The 23945-nt window shown below is 43.9% G+C and overlaps 1 long non-coding RNA gene across 1 annotated transcript in view; it reads right to left on the bottom strand.

The window, feature by feature from the left end:
• Window positions 1–2902: 2902 nt before the first annotated feature.
• Window positions 2903–23945, bottom strand: part of LOC137370979 (uncharacterized) — a 34335-nt gene continuing 13292 nt past the window's right edge. Inside the window, exons 2-3 of the long non-coding RNA XR_010975153.1 lie at window positions 5562–5629; window positions 2903–3524 (exon numbers count right to left, since the gene is read on the bottom strand). This is a non-coding gene — a long non-coding RNA (uncharacterized lncRNA). The remainder of the gene's footprint in view (window positions 3525–5561; window positions 5630–23945) is intronic.

The following is a 23945-nucleotide window of genomic DNA, read 5'->3' as shown; positions in this document are numbered from 1 at the left end:
CCTCACAACATTTAAGAAGTATTTAGATGAGCACTTGAAACGCCATAGCATACAAGGCTACGGGCCAAGTGCTGGAAAATGGGATTAGAATAGATAGGTGCTTGATGGCGGCACAGACGTGATGGACCTGTTTCTGTGCTGTATAACTCTATAACTCTGTGACACATTGGCAGTCAGTTCCACATGTTCACCAAATTCCATATAATTAATCTAAACTCTGTGCACTTCAGTGCTTGTCCCTGATTCTAGAATTGATGGCATTCTCAAATATGTTATTGGGTTCAATTTATCAATCTATTTAAAATTTTTAGATATTTAGAAAATATCCCCACTAAGGCTTTTCTTCAGAGTAAACAACCCCAATCTCTTCATCCTTTTTTCGTAGCTCAGATGCTTTAAACAAGGAATCAATTTGATTGTCCTTTTCTGGTCTGCCTCCAATTCCTAGAGATTCTTGCACTAGTGTAGGCAATGAGATTTGTAATTACCTCAAGTAGATGTGAACATAAACCCATTTGCTTGTGCTAACTGGTGTTTATTCTTAAATTGAGCAAATTCAGGACAAAGCAAGTATGTTAGTGCTTTCTAATTACTTTGTGATTGAAACATGTTTAGCACATTAGTTTGCACATGTAGGCTGATGATATCCAGCTCTACCTCACCACCAGCTCTTTCGACTCCTCCACTGTTGCGAAATTATCAGACTGCTTATCTGGCATCCAGTACAGGTTGAGCAGAAATTTCCTCCAATTAAATATTTTGAAGACTGAAGCCATTGTTTTTGGGCCCCGCTCAAAACTCCGTTTCCTAGCTACCGGCTCCAGCCTTCTCCCTGGCAACAGTCTGAGACTGAACCAGTTCACAACCTTGGTGTCATATTTGACTCTGAGATGAGATTCTGACCTCATATTCGTGCCATCACTAAGATAGCCTATTTCCACCTCCATTAATTGGCCATTTAAGGGCCTCAATTGGCTTCTGGGAAGGCCATCTTCGACCTTCCCCGCCCTGACAAAATTCAATGTCATCAGGAAGGTGATGGGCACTCCACTCCACCCCCCTCCGCATCGTCCCTTGCCATTTTATGGGTCTCCCCACCTCACTGCCTGCCCCTAGGGAGCTGATAAAATTCAGCCCATCAGGGGCAGAGGAAGGGGTGCAGCAGAAGTGAACTTGTGCAGGAATGGCTGCATTAGGAGGAAGGATACCTCCATGTTTCAGTGACGTCGCCCTGGAGGTGCTCCTCCAGCTGGCGAGGAAATAGAGAGAGGTTCTGTTCCCAGTGGATGGGAGGAGGATGCCAGCAAGCCTGATGAAGGTCCAGATGGAGGTGCAGAGGAAGTTAGCAGCTGCAGGGTGGTCGCACTAACATGGGTGCAGTTCCGGAAGCACTTCAATTATCTACTAAGGTCTGGTAAGCTGAGTGTGGCATGCATGATGGCAAGGTTGCAGCCCTGCATGTCTTATATGGTGGCCATAAGATGAGGTGAGATGAGCAATCCATGCACTGGGAATCAGCAAGGACACACTGTGTGCAATGAACCACAGAGTGGCCTCACACCAGAGGACTATGATCAGTCAGAGGCACTCACTGCAGTGCCAAGCACAAATGACTGCTTATAGAAGGCATCCCAGTGACGCGATAATGGCCATTTAAAGCAGCACAGTCTGACAAGCATGTCTGAGCCATGACAGTTATGTGACACTGTATTTCTGTTGTTGCAAGAGAAGCGAGTTCATAATGCCGGGGAGCGGAGATGCATGGGAAGTAATGCCTGTCATTGCTGTAATAACGCAAATGGAGGAGGAAGCAATGGAGATTGGATTGGTTGTAGCAGGCCAGACAGTCACAGAGGGCAAGCAGGTGTGGAGCCCAGAAAGTGAGAAAAGCAATGGTCGAGGGCACCACACCTTCTCACTAGTGTTTGCAGTGGCAACTCTGTGGCCCTTGAAGACCACATGAAGCTTCAGATCAAGGACGGACAAGAGGAATTGGGTGGTCATGGACATTGTTAACACCATTCTTGTCTCTCCCATTGGACCAGTAGTGGATAAGGTGCCACCAAGGGCATCAGAGCCAACTGAGACCTCAGAGGGGCAGTCGCTATCTGAGGAGGTACTATTACATCTGTCCAGCACACCCTTCACCAGCTCTCACATCAGTGGACTCCATACTCTCACATCAGTGGATTTTGATGCATGTTTAGAGTGGTGGCACCAGCTGGTGAGCCTGCCACAGACACGCAGGAGCAGATGATGGAGACAGTGACAGCTTTAGCCAGTCCCCAACGGAGGATTGTGGACAGGCACAGCAATGCACAGCTTCCCACAGACTGGTCCCTTGATGAGACCATCTCAAGTGTTACATTCGCCATTGGCCTACATTCAACAGCCACCATTTCATGGCCTCCATATCAATGCCTCAATATTTGGTCATGGACCACTGGGGTAGAAATAAACACACAAGCTGTCTAAATACGGATTTCACCAAATGTTAAGATGTACAAAGCAATAACACAGTGCCATTCAGGAAATAAATATAACCCAGTGACATCCGGGCTGCATTCTGTGCCCACAGTGGGACACCCAGCGCCAGGCCAAAAAGGCAGGGGTATCCCACCTTGGCCAGCTGAAGACCACCCCCCCTCCAACCCCCAGTTTGATTCTATGGTGCTGGGCCAATTTACAGCCCAGCGCCGAATCCTCATCCCTTTAAAGTCGGAAATCCCACCTCCAAGAGGTGTTGGCTAATCAGTGGGCCGGCAGCTCAGCAGTATTGGCAGTGCCGCCAGGAGCGGTGGCCACTGCCGGTGTAAAATTTAGGTTCGGGAGTCATAAATGCCCAAGAAGGGAGTCGAGTTCATAATGTGATTTTTAAAGTAATTTATTAGGACGCCACAAATTAAATATATTGTCGAGGTTAAATAGACAGAAAAGCAAATGACTGTGACAGGTGAGTAGGGTTTACCAATCCCAGACAGTGAATGGATGGATGAAGCCAATTTCTGCAGCTGGAGGTGGCAGTCCCTTATCTGTTCTGTTTGCAGCCTTCTTCTCTATGTTCTCTGTCTTCTTGAGCTGACTGAGTTGTCAGGAGCTTCTTTCCAGGTCTTCTTCTGCCTGACGATGACTGCCCTTTGTCCCTCCAAGTATCCATTGATATAACTTATTTTGGGGGGCTGGTAGTTCACCCTATGTCAATCACTTGTCTGAACTCTTCTAATAAATGACTACAGGACAGGTACCCGAGGTGTCAGGGGTGGTCACCTCCCCCTTGTCCATCACTTTAGCTTGAGGTCATCTTTCAGTTTACTTCATGTTGGGGGCCATTTGTTAGCCTTTACTAGACACTTGTATAGATCAAAGGGTACCTAAGGCATCAGAAGACACCCCCCTATCAGCTTAGGAGTGTCTTTAGTGTCTAGTGGCTTCTATATGGCCCGCTTGGGAATGCCATACACCTTGGCTCCTATCTTTGTTTATTCCAGTGATACCCCTGACTGCTAAGAACTGCTTCTCTGTCCCTTGGAAAGAAAGAAAGAAAACAGTTTTTCTGCATGTGGTCTCATACAATGCCTAAGAATTCTATATTATTCTGAGAAGTATCATTTATTAAAGGTCCCATTTCATACAGTTCCCCCCTTGAGAAGGAAATATCCTTATTTGTTCTCACAATTATCCCCTGACTAACATAGCTATTTCTAAGCTGCCACCAAGAATAAATGTAAAAACCTTTCCAGTAAAATGTGATCACCATCAACTTAGATTGGCGCTCCCCACCTGCAGATCATCTCACTCTATTCTAAATTATTGACATGTCATAATTACATATGGTTCAAACAAAAGATCATGCATGGACTTAGAAGATTCTCCAGCTCTCCTTTTACCATCTTGTGGATAATTCTTGCCAAGTATTAAACCTTACCCGTAAACATTTTAAGCCAGATTCCGTATCACTCTTTACGCTAATTTTACTCCTTCTGACAAGGATCATTCTATCCTGATTATTTTAAAGTCAATTTTTCTATGGAGTATGTGTCAATGCCTTGATGATTTGAAATGTTGTCTCATTCTACTGGCCACATTCACCATTTCATGTTGTCCTGTTGTCAAGTAGCTGAGCATGTCTGAGAACCATTCTTCAGTGCAGGTTCATCATGTTATTTATTTCACACACAACAAATCACATCTGCACACTTACACCAGTATCCCAATATTATGCCACATGTTCCATCCAATAAAAGCCATTCTTGGACTTTCAGGTGATCGTATCGAAAGACCAAGGCTGGGGGTTGGGGGGAGGGTTGAGGAGGGGTGGTAGCAGGTGTGTCTGTGTGAAGGCCTTTGCTTATCTTGGGTAGTGGCCAGACTATCAAATGCAGTTCTCTTAAAAAGTTCATAGGCAAGAACACAGACATCTCCAAGAGAAAGCTATCAATTTACAAGTCTCATCTGCACTTTCCGACTTTCAGTTGAATGTACATGGATACTAGATTGATATATTCAGTTGAACCACACACAAGGTGAGTTATTCCAATTCCCATTTGGTGGTGCGATTGTCCAATCTCTATCTTTTACTCTAAATGGGGCATCCCATTAATTACCATTCTATCTTATTCATGAGCCCTGGAGGAAATTTTCTGTCCGATACAATATTCTCATAATATCTTTCAAACAAAAATCATACATTGCCCAGTGGTGCCAGTTATTAACACATTTGTTTGTTTTTTCTTTATTTTAGATGACCTTTTATGCTTCAAAAATGTCAAAATTATCCCAAATTCTAACGGCAGTGTTGTTGGGCTGACAGTTTTTGTCAATGTTCAACTTGGTTTTCCCCAAATGAAACCTTTTTTTGACAGTCAGGAACCACCTAGACTGGTTTTCCATCAGTTTTTTCGTTGAGTTGAAATTTGATTATCCCCTTAAATTTCGGGTAACTTTTCCCTTTGAGTGCTTGAAATAGCTACTCATATCAATTTATTTTAATCGATTCAAATCTCAGAAACAATTATGCCCAGGCTTGGTAGTTTAACATTTTGAGGTAGCTTCAATATCTCCCATTCTCAAGCACTTTGCTTTGGAGGATAACAAATGGCCTGAATGGGTTAAGGCAAAACCTTTAGTCCAAATTTCACATCTGCAGATATGTTGTTAAATTCTTAAAACAAAAACTATTAGATCTCTTGCTGTAGCTCAGTACTCAAGTTCCCCTGGAAACTATCATCACCTGTTAAAAAAACAGAGTCCATTGTGGCTCTGCTTAAGAGCTCAATGGGTTAATATATCCAACCATATCTGTCAATTTAGCAACTTAAAATTTAATAATCCCCAATATATAAATTTACACGCAGCAATAAAAAGGTTGTATGGTGAATTAAATGAAGAAAAAAAAACTGTCAGCAGAAAAGATTAACTTCTCTGCTTGGTTTCAAGGGGCAGAGCAAAACATTCTCAAATGCACCTAATTGCGTCACTTTATGTAACTTTTCTCAATCGAAGACAAACCAAACACCATTTTAAAATTGTTTTCACAAATCTTGGAGCCCTTTTAAACTTACACAACTTTTTTTATCTTGAGAAATTATGTCACTTTTTTCAATCTTTCTTCAGGCGCCATACTAAATGACTGTAATAAAACAGAAGAAAAATGAAATTAAAGAAAAAGTTAGTTCTCACAGTTAAATAAAACCTTCAACATTCTTAAAGTGTCATGCAGACCCCCTCCCCCACCTGCCAAGAATGAGGCATATTAATTTTGTCATATGAACATTGATTTTAAACTGTTGCTGCAGCGAGGAAATTATTTGTTAAACAGATCATCCGTGGCTGGAAAAAACATTTGCGCACTAATTGACAGTGCTTGGAGGGACAAAGGGGCTGCTCCCTGCTCCAATTTAACCCACAATCGACTTTGAGCACCAGGTATTGTGTGTAAAAAGATACATTCCAGGGTCGACTAAGACAAGAGAATCCACAAACAGACATGGTCAACCAGCTGCTGACATGACTAACCCGCTTGACAACCTGGGTTTTTCAGAATTGTACAAAGAGTTTGAACTGAAAAAGACTGTTTGTTCCTGGAGTGAGACGACCTCTCCTGTCTACTCCCATCTCTTTCTCACAAGCCTCTGGACCCACTGAGGACACATGAACTTCAAGAAATAAAAGTTTCCTACATCAAACAAGGTTTAAGAAGAATACTGGGCCCCAACAAAAAGCAAGACCTACCTACAATCAAGGACTTTACAGAGAGCCCGAGAACAGTAACTAAAACCATCTTCAGATATTGCTTCAAACTTTTTCACTTTATTTCTTCTGCCTCTTTATGTCTCTATCTGCATGTGTGTATCGCGTATGCATGCCAGTGTGGGAGCGTCGCGTATCCGTTGGCGTTAACCAAATTAGAGTTGAAGTCTAATAAAGCTCAACTTTTTTTCTCTAAATCGAAGAAAACCTGTTTGGCTAGTTTCTTTGCCTTATAATTGGAAGTTAGTGAACAAAGATTCACTAAGGGGGAGCAAAAAAAAAGTGTTTAAAATTAAACCCTGTTACGGTAACACCTAACCTACCATTCATCTTTGGCAAGTTTTTCAAGTTTTGGGAAGCTTGGATAACGCGGGATATTGTGAGCCTAGTCAAAAAGAAAAAAGAAGCATTTGTAAGGGCTGGAAGGCTAGGAACAGACGAAGCACTTGAGGAATATAAAGACAGTAGGAAGGAACTTAAGCAAGGAGTTAGGAGGGCTAAAAGGGGTCATGAAAAGTTGTTGGCAAACAGGATTAAGGAAAATCCCAAGGCTTTTTATACGTATATAAAGAGCAAGAGGGTAACCAGGGAAAGGGTTGGCCCACTCAAGGACAGAGATGGGAATCTATGTGTGGAGCCAGAGGAAATGGGCGAGGTGCTAAATGAGTCCTTTGCATCAGTATTCACTGATGCAATGGGGCGGCACAGTGGCACAGTGGCGCAGTGGTTAGCACCGCAGCCTCACAGCTCCAGGGACCCGGGTTCGATTCTGGGTACTGCCTGTGTGGAGTTTGCAAGTTCTCCCTGTGTCTGCGTGGGTTTTCTCCGGGTGCTCCGGTTTCCTCCCACAAGCCAAAAGACTTGCAGGTTGATAGGTAAATTGGCCATTATAAATTGTCACTAGTATAGGTAGGTGGTAGGGAAATATAGGGACAGGTGGGGATGTTTGGTAGGAATATGGGATTAGTGTAGGATTAGTATAAATGGGTGGTTGATGTTCGGCACAGACTCGGTGGGCCGAAGGGCCTGTTTCAGTGCTGTATCTCTAATCTAAAAAAAAAGGACTTGGTGGATGATGAGCCTAAGGAAGGGAGTGCAGATAGTCTCAGTCATCTCATTATCAAAAAGGAGGAGGTGTTGGGTGTCTTGCAAAGCATTAAGGTAGATAAGTCCCCAGGGCCTGATGGGATCGACCCTAGAATACTGAGGGAGGCAAGGGAGGAAATTGCTGGGGCCTTGAGAGAAATCTTTGCATTGGCTACAGGTGAGGTCCCAGAGGACTGGAGAATAGCCAATGTTGTTCCTTTGTTTAAGAAGGGTAGCAAGGATAATCCAGGAAATTATAGGCCGGTGAGCCTTACGTCAGTGGTAGGGAAACTATTAGAGAGGATTATTCGGGACAGGATTTACTCCCATTTGGAAACAAACTAACTTATTAGCGAGAGACAGCATGGTTTTGTGAAGGGGAGGTCGTGTCTTACTAATTTGATTGAGTTTTTTGAAGAAGTGACGAAGATGATTGATGAAGGAAGGGTTATCTATAGATGTTATCTATATGGACTTTAGTAAAGCCTTTGACAAGGTCCCGCATGGCAGACTGGTACAAAAGGTGAAGTCACACGGGATCAGAGGTGAGCTGGCAAGATGGATACAGAACTGGCTCAGTCATAGAAAACAGAGGGTATCAGTGGATGGGTGTTTTTCTGAATGGAGGGATGTGACTAGTGGTGTTCCGCAGGGATCAGTGCTGGGACCTTTGCTGTTTGTAGTATATATAAATGATTTGGAGGAAAATGTAGCTGGTCTGATTAGTAAGTTTGCGGACGACACAAAGGTTGGTGGAGTTGCGGTTAATGATGGGGATTGTCAGAGAATACAGCAGGATATAGATCGGTTGGAGACTTGGGCGGAGAAATGGCAGATGGAGTTTAATCCGGACAAATGTGAGGTAATGCATTTTGGAAGGTCTAATGCAGGTGGCAGATATACAGTAAATGGCAGAACCCTTAGGAGTATTGACAGGCAGAGAGATCTGGGCATACATGTCCACAGGTCACTGAAAGTGGCAACGCAGGTGGATAAGGTAGTCAAGAAGGCATACGGCATGCTTACCTTCATTGGTCGGGGCATAGAGTATAGAAATTGGCAAGTCATGTTGCAGCTGTACAGAACCTTAGTTAGGCCACACTTAGTATATTGTGTGCAATTCTGGTCGCCACACTACCAGAAGGACGTGGAGGCTTTGGAGAGGCTACAGAAGAGGTTTACCAGGATATTGCCTGGTCTGGAGGGCATTAGCTATGAGGAGAGGTTGGAAAAACTCAGATTGTTTTCACTGGAACGACGGAGGTGGAGGGGCGACATGATAGAGAACAAAGAAAAGAACAAAGATAATTACAGCACAGGAACAGGCCCTTCGGCCCTCCAAGCCTGTGCCGATCCAGATCCTCTATCTAAACATGTCGCCTATTTTCTAAGGGTCTGTATCTCTTTGCTTCCTATCCATTCATGTATCTGTCTAGATACATCTTAAAAGACGCTATCGTGCCCGCGTCTACCACCTCCGCTGGCAACGCGTTCCAGGCACCCACCACCCTCTGCGTAAAGAAATCTCCACGCATATCCCCCCTAAACTTTTCCCCTCTCACTTTGAACTCGTGACCCCTAGTAATTGAATCCCCCACTCTGGGAAAAAGCTTCTTGCTATCCACCGTCTATACCGCTCATGATTTTGTACACCTCAATCAGGTCCCCCCTCAACCTTCTTCTTTCTAATGAAAATAATCCTAATCTACTCAACCTCTCTTCATAGCTAGCGCCCTCCATACCAGGCAACGTCCTGGTGAACCTCCTCTGCACCCTCTCCAAAGCATCTACATCCTTTTGGTAATGTGGCGATCAGAACTGCACGCAGGATTCCAAATGTGGCTGAGGTTTACAAAGTTATGAGCGGCATGGACAGAGTGGATAGTCAGAAGCTTTTTCCCAGGGTGGAAGAGTCAGTTACTAGGGGACATAGGTTTAAGGTGCGAGGGGCAAAGTTTAGAGGGGATGTGTGAGACAAGTTTTTTACACAGAGGGTGGTGAGTGCCTGGAACTTGCTGCCAGGGGAGGTGGTGGAAGCACATACGATAGCGACGTTTAAGAGACATCTTGACAAATACATGAATAGGAAGGGAATAGAGGGATATGGGCCCCGGAAGTGCAGAAGGTGTTAGTTTAGGCAGGCATCAAGATCGGCGCAGGCTTGGAGGGCCGAATGGCCTGTTCCTGTGCTGTACTGTTCTTTGTTCTTTGTTCATACAGGTATAGTAGGGGTAATTCTAACTTACCCACCTGATAGACTATTCTGCCACATGTTGAATCTGTATCAATTATAGGCTGAGAGGGAACTCTAGACCCGTTCGCACCTGGTCCTCACAAAAATTTGGGGGCTACCGTCCTGGATTTTACCCACAAATGAGAAAAATTGGAAGTGGGAAGCCAAATTGTTCCCAATCAAAAAAGAGCAAGATTTCAATACAACGTGGCAGGAGGGTGGGCAATTAGTGCATCGGGAGGGTGATTCAGGGTGGTGCAGGTTTTTCTGGTGGGGACCCTGTGTGGGCTACAGATAGCCCACAGAGGAGGGCCCCCCACACCCCCAAGCCTGCAGGGAGGGCATCTCATTTTAATAGGCAATCTCTCCACGTGGCAGAGGCCCCTGCTTGCCGCTGGTTAAATCCCAGCAGCGGCAGGAAGAGGCCCTTAAGTGGCCATTAATAGGCCACTTAAGGGCCTCAACTGACCTATGGGGAAGGAAGACCGTCTTCAGCCTATCCTCCCACTGACAAATTTCAGCCTGCGGCCATGTGCAACTAAGTGCATTTACACCAAGGCCTCTGGGCAGTCCTACGTTGTGCTCTCCCAGTGGCTGCAGCTGATATGGAGGCAGTCTGCTGGCTTTGCTACTCCAGTGCATGAGATGCCTCAGGTGGACTGTTTCTAGGTTGCAGAGACCTAGAGGGGGGCTGGCACAGACTGCTGTGAGGGAGACGTGATGGCTACACTAGTGCAGTCTCTAATCCCCTGGACCTGTGGGAATCCTGCCATGGCACTGAATCTGATAATCCTTGGCCTGACTAACCTGATCAATGTGAAACCTGATGTCTCCTGCCCTCTCGAACAAGGCATCCATCACCTGCTTGAGGCACTCTCACCTCACCGCTTAAGTTCAGTTCTTTTGTCCATGTTTGAACCAAGGCTGTAATGAGGTCAGGAATGCAGTGGCCTTGGTGGAACTCAAACTGAGCATCATTGAGCAGGTTGTTGCTGTTTAAATGGCGTTTGATAACACTATCGACAACACCTTGCATCACTTTACTGATGATCGACAGTAGTCTGATGGGGCAATTATTGGCCGGAATGGATTTGCCCTGCTTTTTGTGGACAGGACATTATTAGGGATAGGTGGAAAGGGGTGTGGGTGGTTCCCACTGTTCACCTCCCAGCTGACCACAATCGTGTTTTGTTGAAATGTTGCGTTATCCCCTGAGTGGCCTTTGAGTCAAATAAACAAATGACAGCTTTTCTCGTAGGTTAAAAAAAGATAATTATGTATTTTTACACAATTCCCGAAATGATTGCAACCTCACCTATGCACACATTCACTCACACACATACACAAGAATAGCTAGATAGAGAGAAAAAGGGTAAGTAATTTAAAGTTCAAAGTGAGGTAGGTGTTCGTGGTTTATGGTAAACCTGTTGAATCTTCTCAGAAGGACAGTCTCTTTAAAAGGTGCAGGCCTGCGTGTTTGTAGTCTTGAACCTGTTGAGGTGTTGTAGATTTTCTGGTGGTTAAAGTTTCAGACTGGAGGTGTTGGTTACTTTAAGTTCTCTGCTGCAGCAAGCTGAAGTGTAGAATTAGCAGCAAGGCTTCCTCCTTGCCTGGCTGGATCTCTTGCACAGCCCCTTGGCTTTCTGAAGGTGTTCATTGATCTCCTCCTCTCTCTCTCTAGAGGGTTACCTTTCTGAAGTAAAAATTCGTCACATTAGATTTTCTGTTTGGAGACACATGGCCCACTCTCCTGGTGAGACCACACAATGGACAAGGATATGGGGACCATGGCTATCGATTGATGTCTGAATGGGGACCATTCTGTTTCCACAGTGCTATTTCACACCTATTCAATTTTGGTTTGGGCTGTAAGTCCATCAGTCTCCAGAATCCTTTGTTCATTCATGTCAATAAGAGTCATTAATATATAGTGCTCTTTTCAATTTCAAAGGGGTTCTCCCCAGAGCTATTTCAGATGAGGTTAATGAGTTCTATCCTTATAGGCAGGTTTGTGGATTTCCAGTACAGGAGGGGATCACATGACTGCTATTCCATTTTGACTATGGTACAAGTGTTCATGTTAGAACATAGAACATAGAACATTACAGCGCAGTACAGGCCCTTCGGCCCTCGATGTTGCGCCGACCTGTGAAACCATCTGACCTACACTATTCCATTTTCATCCATATGTCTATCCAATGACCACTTAAATGCCCTTAAAGTTGGCGAGTCTACTACTGTTGCAGGCAGGGCGTTCCACGCCCCTACTACTCTCTGAGTAAAGTTCTTGTGGTTTTGTTCAATAGTTGACTTTATAAATTCATAATTCTTCCATTTCATTGTTTATTTCCTTACAGCTCCTTCCGTGCATGACAACATACTTGGGTAATTTTCCACATTGAACAGATTCCTGATTACAGAGGAGACAGTAGAAATGAGAAGACAGATGCTCCCTAAGGTGGTAAAAAAAAGTATAGAGGATAGAAGCAAGTTAAAAAGACCAACATGTTTTCATTGTCATAAGGTCAGACATGAAAAAGCAGAGTGTTAGAAGTTAAAACTGAAAGCCTTGGGTTTAGGGAGTGTGGGGTAGTGTTTCTCCAAAGAATACTGCACCAAGGAGTGGGGGCTGGTGAAAAACTGGTACCGTCTAATTTATTTACTGTGGGTGTAAATAGGGATGTGAAGGATTATGAAGATTTTATATTTGAAGAGGAAGTCACTCCATTTTTGCCCAAGAAAAAGCTCAAAAAGATTGTTATCCTGAAAGGTGCTAGTTCAGCTCAGAGCTTAATGTTAGAAAAAGATTTAGACTTTTCTTGAAAGGGTTCACTGAATAAAAATGTATTGATACAGAGTATCGATGAGAATTGTGTGCCTATCCCATTGTGTCATTGTGCCTTAGTAAAAGGGTCTGTCATTGTTGGTGTTATGGCTAAATTATCCATTAATCATGCTTATTTTATATTAGGAAATGATCTCACGGGGGACATGGTTTTACCATCTTCTGGGAATGTGGGCAAGAGTACGGGAACTGTTCCTGTAGATAAAAACCCCTCACCTACTTGTAATCTTCTTGGGCCAGAGAGGAAACTAAATAAAGATACAAATGTGTCCACCTCATTAATGGATTTAACAGAGGTGGCAAAAGTGCCTGAAGAATCTCAAATTCTCCCCAGGGAGGACTGAGACCTCAGACCCTGAAGGGAGACCTGACACTGAATTAAAGGTGCCTACCAATGCTGAGACAACACAGAATACTGCAGCAGGAATCCAGGCAAATGGACAGATTACAAATGACTATTTGAAACCCCAAAGTGATTGGGATGATGTTATTCATGATTTCTGCGAAAGACTCAAAGTGTTAGAACAGAAAATGGAAGTCCAAAATGAAGAAGCTATCAACTGCACTCGCAGAGTTTTGAACAAGGCATGTTGAGAGTGGGATCAAGAAAAACTGAAGGATTACAAACTTAAAGATCAGATGAAATAGGAATATCAAACATTTCTACTTGAATATAAAAATCATTTGAACAACCTTCTCAAAGTGGCTAAAGAAGATTTTGACCAAAAAAGAATGAACTAGTTGCAAAAAGAAGCAATTTTAAACTTGCTATCTCAAAAAGATAATCCAAAATGTATAACTGTAAGGAATGGACTTGAAAATAAAGATACGCCTGCAGTTAAGCAGAAGGAAGTCGGATTAACTGGAATTAATTGGTACATTCTTTTCAAATTTAAACAATTAAGAACCTGTAAAAATGGAAGAGAATAAATTTCAGAAAGTGAGATCTGAACCGACTGATTCAAAGATTGACTTTGAAAATTCATATGTGGATAACAATGAGGAATCTCCTCTTATAGAAGAAACAAATAGATTACAATTCACATCTACTGGTATACAAAAGCCACAGGGATTATCAGAATCATCATTTACTCAGGGACATGGTACAAATTTGGATTTTCATATACATAAGAAGAAAACTTTCAGAAAACCCAAGAAAAAACATTTTAAGTCTTAATTGGATCATGGTTTCTGGCTACGGGTACAGCAAAGTAATGCTGTCAAGGTGGACAATGGAAGGAGACTGTTATATGTATTGTATGTGATAAAATAGTTGTTAAATTGGTACCATAAGTTAATTTATTTAATTGTCGGTATAAATAAAAACACATCATGGTGACGCATTTTCTTTTTTCCTTAGGGGAAAGGTTCATGGTTTATATTAATATATTTTAGAGGTCACTTTTAGTTTTGGGGAAATTAAATGTGTAGATGTAAGATAATTGAAATGTTGGAACTCAAAAGATTGCCAGACCACCCAAGATATTTACATTTCAAAGATCTTTCCATGTGTACTTTTACAGAGTCAAAGTTAGAGGGTGAGAGCCATAAAACAGGGAACTGAAGCCAGTAAGTCTGGAGAGAATTGTCCTGTCTTTGTTAACAATGTGAATTATTCAGATATCCGAAATCAAAGAGATGTTTTGGAGTTGGAGTTAATTAGTTTAAATTTCTATCTGTTAAATCCCAGGCATACTATGTTGCTATGCAGATAGATGATACAGGCAGAAGCCTGTAAGTCAGGTGTTTTTATCTCTGTGCTTTCTCACAGAAACGTTGGTTGGTTTTTGGAAGCAGTTGGCTTTAGAAGCAGCTGGAATCAGGAACAGAGAGGCCATCAGGAACCAGGGCTGTTTCTGTTTTGAGTGAGGCCTGTGCTCAGACTGGGGAAGTCCAGATTCCTGAGGTGTTGAAGGAAAGCTGACGGGTTTGCCTAGCTGAATGCTACAGGGAGACTCCCCAAGGAATCTCATGCCTTGGAAGATAGCTGGGAAATTAAGAAGAATCGAAGTGAATTTCTAAGAGCTGTGGTATGCAATGGATTGGTCCCAGAGAAATGAATGAACACCAAGATCCTGTAAAGTATAGGGGAACTCTTGGGTGGTAGTAAAAGTCAAACTGGGAGTGTTCTGTTGAAATTTTGAGTTTAAAATATGAATTCATGTACTGTTAAGATTTTAAGTTTAAAGTATAAGTAATTACAAAATATAGTGTTGAGTTGGTAGTACTAGCTTTGCTTAACTCTTGTACAGTAAAAATTTTTTGTCTAAAATGTGAAATCTTGTGGCACAATTCTTTCAATAATAACTGGGAGTTCGAATTTCTTTTTAAAATGTCACTGGTTTCTAATGGGATGGTAACATTACTTAAGGAGGGATATACTTGCATTTGAAGCAGTTCAGAGAAGGTTCATTAGGTAGAGTCCTGAGCTGAAGAGGTTGGCTCATGAGGAAAGGTTGAGCAGTTGGGCCTATACTCATTGGCGTTTAGAAGAATGAGAGGTGATCTTATTGGAACATACAAGATTCTGAGGGGGCTTGACAGGGTAGATGCTGAGAGGATGTTTCCCTTCGTGGGGAAATCTAGAACTAGGGGGCACAGTTTCAGAATAAGGGGTCTCCCTTTTAAGATGAAGATAAGAAGGAATTTCTTCTCTCATTGGGTTATCAATCTTTGGAATTCTCTTCCCCAGAGAGCAGTGGAGGCTGAGTTGGACAGATTTTTTTTATCTACACGGAAGTCAAAGGTTATGGGGACAGGCAGGAAAGTGGAGTTAAGGCCACAATCAGATAAGCCGTGATCTTATTGAATAGCAGAGCAGGCTTGAGAGGCCAAATGGCCTACTCCTGCTCCAATTTCTTATGCTCTTATAAGTTGTTGTTGTTGCTTGTTTATGAACAATGCCTTGCCTATCAATTCATTAGGAAAGACTGGATGCAAGCCGCAAAAGTCAGCTCAGTAGTGTCATAGGGAGTTTGTAGGTAGTTTTGGGGTGGATAGAATTAGCTTTACTTTATTATTTACTTTATTCTTTAGTCTGATACTAACACATTAGTTAAAGAAGTCAGTTAAATGTTATATTTTATACCACTGTATTAAAAGAAATCAATCAGTTAAAATTAATCTTCGAACCTCGATTGAGTTATGCATGTATTGATTAGGTCACTGTATTGATTAATCAGCTAATGGATGAGTTTAAACATTCAGTTCTTTTGTAATCTGCTCGGTGTTAAGTGAGGCATTACAAGCTCCAAGTAAACCTTTGTTAGTTTAAGGCTGAGAAGCCTTCACAGGCAACATTAATCAGATTGCATCTCTGAGAATGAATAGAGTTCTGTGCAAGCATAGACAGTATTTCAGGCAAAGTGTCTGGGACCTTGGACGGCATGAGTACTCCTTTGCTCATGTTGCCCAGGCGTCTTATCTCAATTCGAAGTCATAATTAAAAACCAATCTAATTAGGCTAGCAACAGCTAGAGCCAATTACTAGGATAGCTTGCCTCAGACTGCCGGGGCATGAAGGTTAGAGTCTCATAAAAGTTTTTGAAGCACAGAGATAATAGCAGACTTCAGAGGCCAAACCACAGACTGAAAGACAAAAACATCTCCATGTTGCGAGGGATCAAGACCGAAAAGAGAGAGTGGACCTTTACGTTGATCTGCGACCAAAACTCGATCAGGAAGCACAACTGCAAGAGCTGTAAAGTTATCTTCCTAAGTTTGTTACCATGTGACCATTATCATGGAAAAGGACAAGGATAGAACAGGAGTAAAAGTTCTAAATTTGGGGGAAAGCAAATTTTACGAAGCGAACTAACTGGCACAGTTAGACATGTCCCCACAAAGAAAAAGAGTGGTACTGCCAAATCTAGAGCCCCCTGGTTATCTAGAAGCATACAGGGTAAGATAAAGCAGAAAAAGAAAGCTTATGACAGTCACAAAAAATATAATACTTTCGAAAGCCTAGAGGAGTATAGAAAGCGCAGAGGTGAAGTAAAAAAGGAAATTAGGAAAGCAAAGAGAGGACATGAAAAAATATTGGCAGGTAAATTCAAGGAAAACCCAAAGATGTTTTATCAGTACATTAAGAGCAAGAGGATAACTAAGGAAAGGGTATGGCCCATCAGAGATGTACAAGTTAACATATGCGTGGATGCAGAAGATGTGGGCAGGGTTCTTACTGAGTACATTGTCTCTGTCTTCAGAAAGGAGAGGGATGATGCAGACATTGTAGTAAAAGAGGAGGAGTGTGAAATATTAGACACAATAACCATAATGAGGAAGTACTGGAGCAGGGTTGTCCAAACTTTTTGGGAAGAGGGCTGCATTACAATTTTTGCTCGGCCCGGGGGGGCTGGTGAGCAAATTTCAAAAGATAAAGGTATTAAAAATTTATCTTACTAAGAAAAACAACAAATGTGCATTTTTGTGAAGAAGCTTTAAATGAGAAGACTAATTTGTTGACTTACTTCCTCATTATTATATTGAAAACTGATTTAGTGACATACTTGGCATTGTTTTTGCTTGCATAAGTACACTTGATGTAGCGATGCAGAGTATTCTGTCAGGAGTGATCTTGATCTCTCTCTCTGTCTCTCTCTCTGTCTCCCTGTATTTCCCCCTCTCTGTGTCGTCCTTGCTCTGTGTTCTCCCCCACCCCCTCTCTGTTCCCCCCCTCTGCTTTCCCTCTCTCTCTCTGTTCCCCTGTCATGCAGACCCCCACCTGCTAAGAATGAGGCATATTAATTTTGTCATATGAACATTGATTTTAAACTGTTGCTGGAGTGAAGAAATGACTTGTTTGAAGATCACCAGACTGGGCTGGAAGGACATTTGCATACTAAGAGACACTGCTTGTGGAGAGAAAGGACTATTCCCTGCTCCACTTAACCCAAATGGATTTTGATCACCAGACATTGAAGGTGTAAGGAAGCGCATTCCAGGCCCTGCTAAGATGATACAATCCACAGACCCACAGATCACATGACGTACTAACTGGTTCAGGTTTTTTGAACTATCCACAGGACAGTTTGAATTCAGAAGGCATTGTGCAACTGAAGCTGAAACAAGCAAGTCTCCCGCCTTGGTGTCTCTCTCTCTTGCTTTCTCCCAAGCCACCAGACCCACAGAAGACACGTAAACCTCAAGAGAGAAAAGAGTCCTACATCGGAACAAGTTGAATCGTGAACTGGGCCCCAACAAATTGCAAGACTTACTGGCAACCAAAGACTCCACATTGAACTTAAAGGACTTTAACTACCAGATATTGCCTCAAACGTTTCCCCTTTATTCCTTCTACTTTTTCTGTCTCTATCTGCATGTGTGTTTATTGTGGCTAGCGTGGTTGCATCGCATATTCGTAGTCGTTAACCGGATTAGAGTTTAAGATTAATAAACTTCTACCTTTCTTGTTTAAATTTAAGGAAACCTGTTTGATTTCTTTGCCTTACAATTGGAAAGCAGTGAACAAGGATTCACTAAGGGAGAGCTAAAAATAGTGTTTTAAAATTAAACCCTGTTACGGTTAAACCAGGCAAAGGCTGAGAGGGAACCCCTAGACCCCTTCTCACCTGGTTGTAACAACCTCCCCACTCTGTTTGTAGAGGATAGCTGTGGACTCCAGAATGATGTCAATGATTTGTTTGAGTGGGCAGAAAAGTGGCAAATGGAATTCAGTGTGAGGTAATGCATTTGGGAAGGGCAAACAAAGCAAGGGAATACTCAATAAACGGGAGGATATTGAGAGGGGTAGAAGAAGTGAGAGACCTTGGAGTGTATGTCCACGGGTCTCTGAAGGTGGCAGGACAGGTAGATGAAGTGGTCAGGAAGGCATATGGAATGCTTTCCTTTCTTGGCCGAAGTATGGAATACAAAAGCAGGGATGTAATGTTGGAACTGTATAAAACGCTGGTTAGGCCACTGCTGGAGAATTGCGTACCGTTCTGGTCACCACATTACAGGAAGGACATAATTGCTCTGGAGGGTGTACAGAGGAGATTTACAAGAATGTTGCCAAGGCTTGAAAATTGCAGCTATAAGGAAAGATTGGATAGGCTAGGGTTGTTTTCCTTAGAACAGAGGAGGCTGTGGGGTGACTTAATTGAGGTGTACAAAATTATGAAGGGCCTGGATACAGTAGACAGGAAGGATCTGTTTCCCCTAGTGGACAGGCCAATTACCAGGGGGCACAGATTTATGGTGATTGGTAGCAGGATTAAAGGGGACATGAGGAAAAACATTTTCACCCAGAGGGTTGTGGGTGGCTGGAATTCACTGCCCAGTTTGGTGGTGGAGGCAGAAACCCTCAACTCATTTAAAAGGAACCTGGACCTGTACCTGAAGTGCTGTAACTTGCAAGGCTACAGACCAAGTGCTGGAAGGTGGGATTAGATTGGGTGGCTATTTTTTTCAGCTGGCGCAGACATGATGGGCTGAATGGCCTCTTTCTGTACCATAACTTTTCTATGGTTCTATGATTAAGTATAATTTTACTTCTAATAAACTTTATGGACTTACTATCCAAGTATCCTGTTGCCTTAATTGGTTAAGTCTTGTTCAGGCAAAAATTAAGGGTTTTTGACCTTCAAGCAGGCAGTACAGAAGCTGGAGGCATTCAAATTGGAGCACGTCAGTGTTTCCGGCCACTATTGATGCATCTGCATGGCGCCCCATGCTCAGATGGGAATTAGTGTGAGTGTACTGTGGGTGCACCGGAGGCTTTTCCAGTAGGAAAATCATGCCATCAAATAGCCTCTCAAGCTGATTTGACGCACGTTCTGCAAACCTGGACTAAGTAGGTCCAGTGAACACCTTGTGCTAACCACTCACAACTGACGTGGAGACCCCCCCCCCCCCACCCCCACACACACACCTCACTAGCACTATTTAAAAGGCCAGTCATCCAACTTGCAGGTGAGGTGCTTTTGACTTACTGTTCCTATTGCAAAATTTGTGGAAGTACTGTGGTGTGTTTTTGGAAGAGTTTAGAGATACAGCACTGAAACAGGCCCTTCGGCCCACCGAGTCTGTGCCGACCATCAACCACCCATTTATACTAATCCTACACTAATTCCATATTCCTACCACATCCCCACCTATCCCTATATTTTCCCTACCACCTACCTATACTAGGGGCAATTTATAATGGCCAATTAACCTATCAACCTGCAAGTCTTTGGCATGTGGGAGGAAACCGGAGCACCCGGAGAAAACCTAGTTCTGGTGATTTGCTAGATTTGGAAGGGAGTTGTTGCTGTATCCTGATAGGGTGGTCAGAGGAATTTTGTGACCTGTCCACAGAAAGGCAGCTACAGTTATGGGGGGCTTTAGTTGCAGTCCCTCTGGGTCAGCAACATGACAGGGAAATGGAGCTGAGGCTGTAAAGAGGGAAGCTCTGTGCAAAGACAGGAGGAGGACTATCCACAAAAGGGCTAGCCACCAAGAGTTTTCAGGGAGCAGTTCTCTTACTTTCACCTCAGCCAGGAGCCATGGCTGAAGTACCTGCGATTCACCAAGTAGGTGGTCACAGAAGTGTACCACTTCCTTCAACGGGACCTGCAGCCTCTAAACAAGACGAGGATGACGTTGTCAATGGCAGTCAAAGTCACTCTCAACTTTTGTGGGATCAGATCCTTCCAGGTGGGAGCAGGTGACATTATATACATATCCCAGTTCACCCTCCATCGCTGCATCTGAGAAGTGGCAGAGGCCTTGTACGCAAGGAGAGGAGAGGTCATCAGTTTCTCTCTATGCAGAGAGAAGCAGAATGAGCGGTTTATGGCATTGCTAGGGAAGTGGGATTCCCAACAGTGCAGGGAGCCATCAACTGCATGCATGTGTCTCTGTGGCCCCATATTTCAACAAGGAGTGGTATATTAATTGCAAAGGGTTCCACTCCATTAACGATCAGTTGGTGTGCAACCATGCCCACACCACCATGTTGGTGAATACTTGCTATTTTGGCAGCAGCCACGACACCTTCATCCTGAGACAGTCTACAGTTCCCGCCATCTTCGGGCCACTATGAAGAACCAGAGGCTGACTGCTTGGAGCCAAGGGATAACCCCTGTATACATGACTGATGATTTCCCTCTAACACGCGCAAAGAAAACAGGTCTAGAACAAGAGTCATGCTGCCACCAGAAACACCGTGTAACAGACTATTGGCATTCTCAAGCAATGGTTCCACAGCCTGGACCACTCAGGGGAGCCATACAACACTCATCAGAGTGTATCTCCAAGATTGTAGTTGTCTGCTGTGTCCTCCACAACCTTGCTATTATGAGGATGCAGCCATTGCCACTAAGCATACAGAGGCCACCTCGGGAGGAGGAGGAGGAGGAGCAGGCAGGGAGGAGGTATCCGGGAGCCCTTCAATGCAGATGGGCTGCCCATGAGCACCAACTGAGACTCTGGTTCTCTTAGATCATCATCCATTACCACCATTGCTCCACAATTACCCACCTTCACAATGCCCTCTTGTCCAAAATCCTGCAATAAAAGCCATTAACAAAAACAGTCACACAAGAACTTTACTCAACACATCCAATAATACAAAAAAGAATGAACTATTCACCCTTGCACATTCCCTCAGTGCCTGTCTTGCAGGTGCCTTTGCCTGTCCTAGTCCTCCTATGCAGTGCTACCCCAGTGGCTGCAGCATGGCTGAGGGAAGGCAGCTGCCTTTCAGTGGGGGAGACTGCAGATGACCTTGCAGGACACCTTCGGGCAGCTCTGGGACTTGAGGACCCAAATTCGGACTGCACCACCACAGCATGGGCGGTAGCAGCCTGGCTGGCTTGCTAAAAGGCAACAGCAAGGGCAATGGTGGAGTGACAGTGGTGGGAGGACGAATGCTGTCATCTTGAAAGAGGACAACAGGTTGCTGCTCCATGGAATCACTGGCACTCACCCGGAGTGGTGCCTCAGCAAACCTCGTAATCTGTTGGAGAACTGCTGGACTGCTGTGATCTCTTGCATGCACCTTTCAGCACTGAAATCCACAGTCATGGTGGCAGTGGTCTCAGTCTGCATGGCTGCAAGCATGGATCTCCTGACCTCCATCTGAGCTTCCACTGCAGCACTCAGACATTGGGTGGCTTCCACCTGTGCTGTAGTGGAAGATGAGACAGCTGAGACTCCGATCTGCATCATGGCTGGGTCCACAAGTTCTGTCATGGAGTTGGCCACCACTTCCACACTGGAAAGGGTGGTCTCCAAGCTGTGTGTTATGCCCTGTGCCACGGTGGAGCCAGACTCCTCCATGCTCCTTGACAGTGATAAGCAGCTGTCTGGCAGGCCTGCCAATGCCCCCAGCATCTCAGTGTGCATGTTGTTACGAGGGTTTCCATTTTTTGTTAAAACTTGAGAATCTATATTTTTAAAACTGAAAAGGATACCATGGATGCTGGAATCTTGACGAAGCTGAACTTTGGGCGTTTTTCTTAAAAGAAGTTACCAGAAGGTTTGGGTTGAATGTAAACAAGTTTTACTGGAAGACACCTGTTTGGAAAGAACCCAGCAGGGGGTTGTGTTTTGACCTGAAGAGCTATTTGCAAGGAAATGACAAGCCAGGATTTATAGATGTCACACGACTTGCCTCTGGAAAGGATTTAGTTTCATTTTGAACTGTTAAAAACAGTGGGAGTTGCTGTGTGCCTGCCAAGAGAAGACAGTTGATATCTTTCTCTCTTTGAAGAATCCCTGCATCGTTAAAGAATTCCTGCATCAAGTTGTACTGTTTCCCCTGTATTTGAAGAAACCTTTACTGCTATATTGCTGCTGCAAGAGCTAAGAAAAATCCTTGTCGCTGCTTCCTGCTGTAAAGCCTGACTGGAGCTTTTCTGTGCTGAATCTTTTTGAAGCCTACCCAAATGGATCATGAACATCACCTGGAAAGAACTGTTCTAGGAAGATTCCATTGACAGCCGCCTATTCACCTTTGGGACACCTCACCAAAACAAAGGACTTTCATACCCTCTTTTCAGTCTAAGTGTTTTTTATTCCTTCTATTTCTTTGTAACAGCTGTAAACAAAAATCCCTTTTTTTCCCGGTTGACGGGTTATGTATGTATGTGTGTGTGCGTGATGGCTAGGATAAAATAAGGGGCTTTAATATTTCCATTTGTGTGTATGTTTTACTTCATTATTGGTTAAAACTTGATTTATAGTAAGCGGATAATTTAGTTGCTTATCAAAGAAACCTGGTTGGTGTGCTTTATTCTGGGGGAAAAATAGAGTATCTGATTGATGGTTTCGGTAAGTAGGAAGATTTAAATATATGTTGTGACCTGTGGAGAAATGGGACTGAGTTAACAGTGCACTCCTCCCGCCTTGGTCGTAACAATGTTCATCAGGGTTCTTCTGTATGCTCCCCCATCCAAGTCCCCGTTTGAGTTTCCTGTAGCAGAACTCATCTGCGACCTCACCCTCTAGGAAGCTGGCATACAAACTATCCTCTCCTCCCAGCCTGGCTGCAACCAACTCATGCCCGGTGACTCACCATATGCAGGTCCTGACTCTATATTACCCTCTAAGATGCCTGCTGTGCCAATATCTGATCTAGTGGCTGCGTGTGTCAGATCAAGTGATGGTGCTTCTTCCTCAGAAGTTTGTAGCAACTTTCGCCCTTCCTCATGACGCTGCAGTATCTGGCCAGGTGGCAGTTCTTGGGTATCCCAATGCATATATGCAGAAGGGAAGGGTTGGCGTGAGGGAAAGCTGGTGGGGTGAAAAGCAAGAGATCCATGGTCACATCATCTGCCTCTTGCTCTTCATGCCACATAGCAGGAGAAGGGTGAGATGGGATTTGAGAAACGCCTACAAGAGAGTGGGATGAATGTCAGTAATTGTGCTGTTATGTGTTTGGGTGATATGACAGCCACAACTAAATAGCTGGAGGTATGTGCAAACAGGGAGAGGTGGGTGTGAGGCTGGCATTATTTGTGGATGTGTGAAGGTAAGGTGGAGCAACCAAATGTTAATCCTGAGTCCTGGCTGCGAGGGACTGCTAATGGATGAGTGATGAGCAATGAGCAGTGTGAGAAGTTGGTGGTGCAGTGGGTAGGAGATGCCTTGTGCAGACGCATTCACTGACCTTGACCACTCGTGTGAGGTCACTGAACTTTTCCAGCACTGCTGCCAAGTCCTTGGGTGAGACACTAGGAATTGACCTCCCTGCCACCTGCACCCAGTCCCTTCTGAGTGTGTTCCTTGAGGGCCTTTTGGTCCCCTGGGCAACATGGTCTCCTGTCAACTGCCCCTCATTCATCACCATTCCCAACTTCCCCCATTCTCTACCCCCATCCCCGGCCATCTCTCCTGATTCTTGGTCTCTGTTCCTTCCTCCCTCTGTACCCACTCAAATCCACCCTCAGCTTCTTATCCTCCATCTCCCCATATCCCACTGCCGGCTTCACAGCTGAGGGCCGCTGCAACGCTAGCAGCAGTCTGATATTGGTTTCCTCTTTGCCACTGACTGTTCACACTACACTGGCTGTTTTAATGGGGTCTACATTTTTGCTCTTCTATTTC

This window comes from Heterodontus francisci, chromosome 6, assembly GCF_036365525.1.
Source record: "Heterodontus francisci isolate sHetFra1 chromosome 6, sHetFra1.hap1, whole genome shotgun sequence".
NCBI lineage: Eukaryota > Metazoa > Chordata > Chondrichthyes > Heterodontiformes > Heterodontidae > Heterodontus > Heterodontus francisci.
The sequence above is the reverse complement of the archived record's forward strand: the minus strand, read 5'-3'. Positions and strand labels throughout refer to the sequence as shown.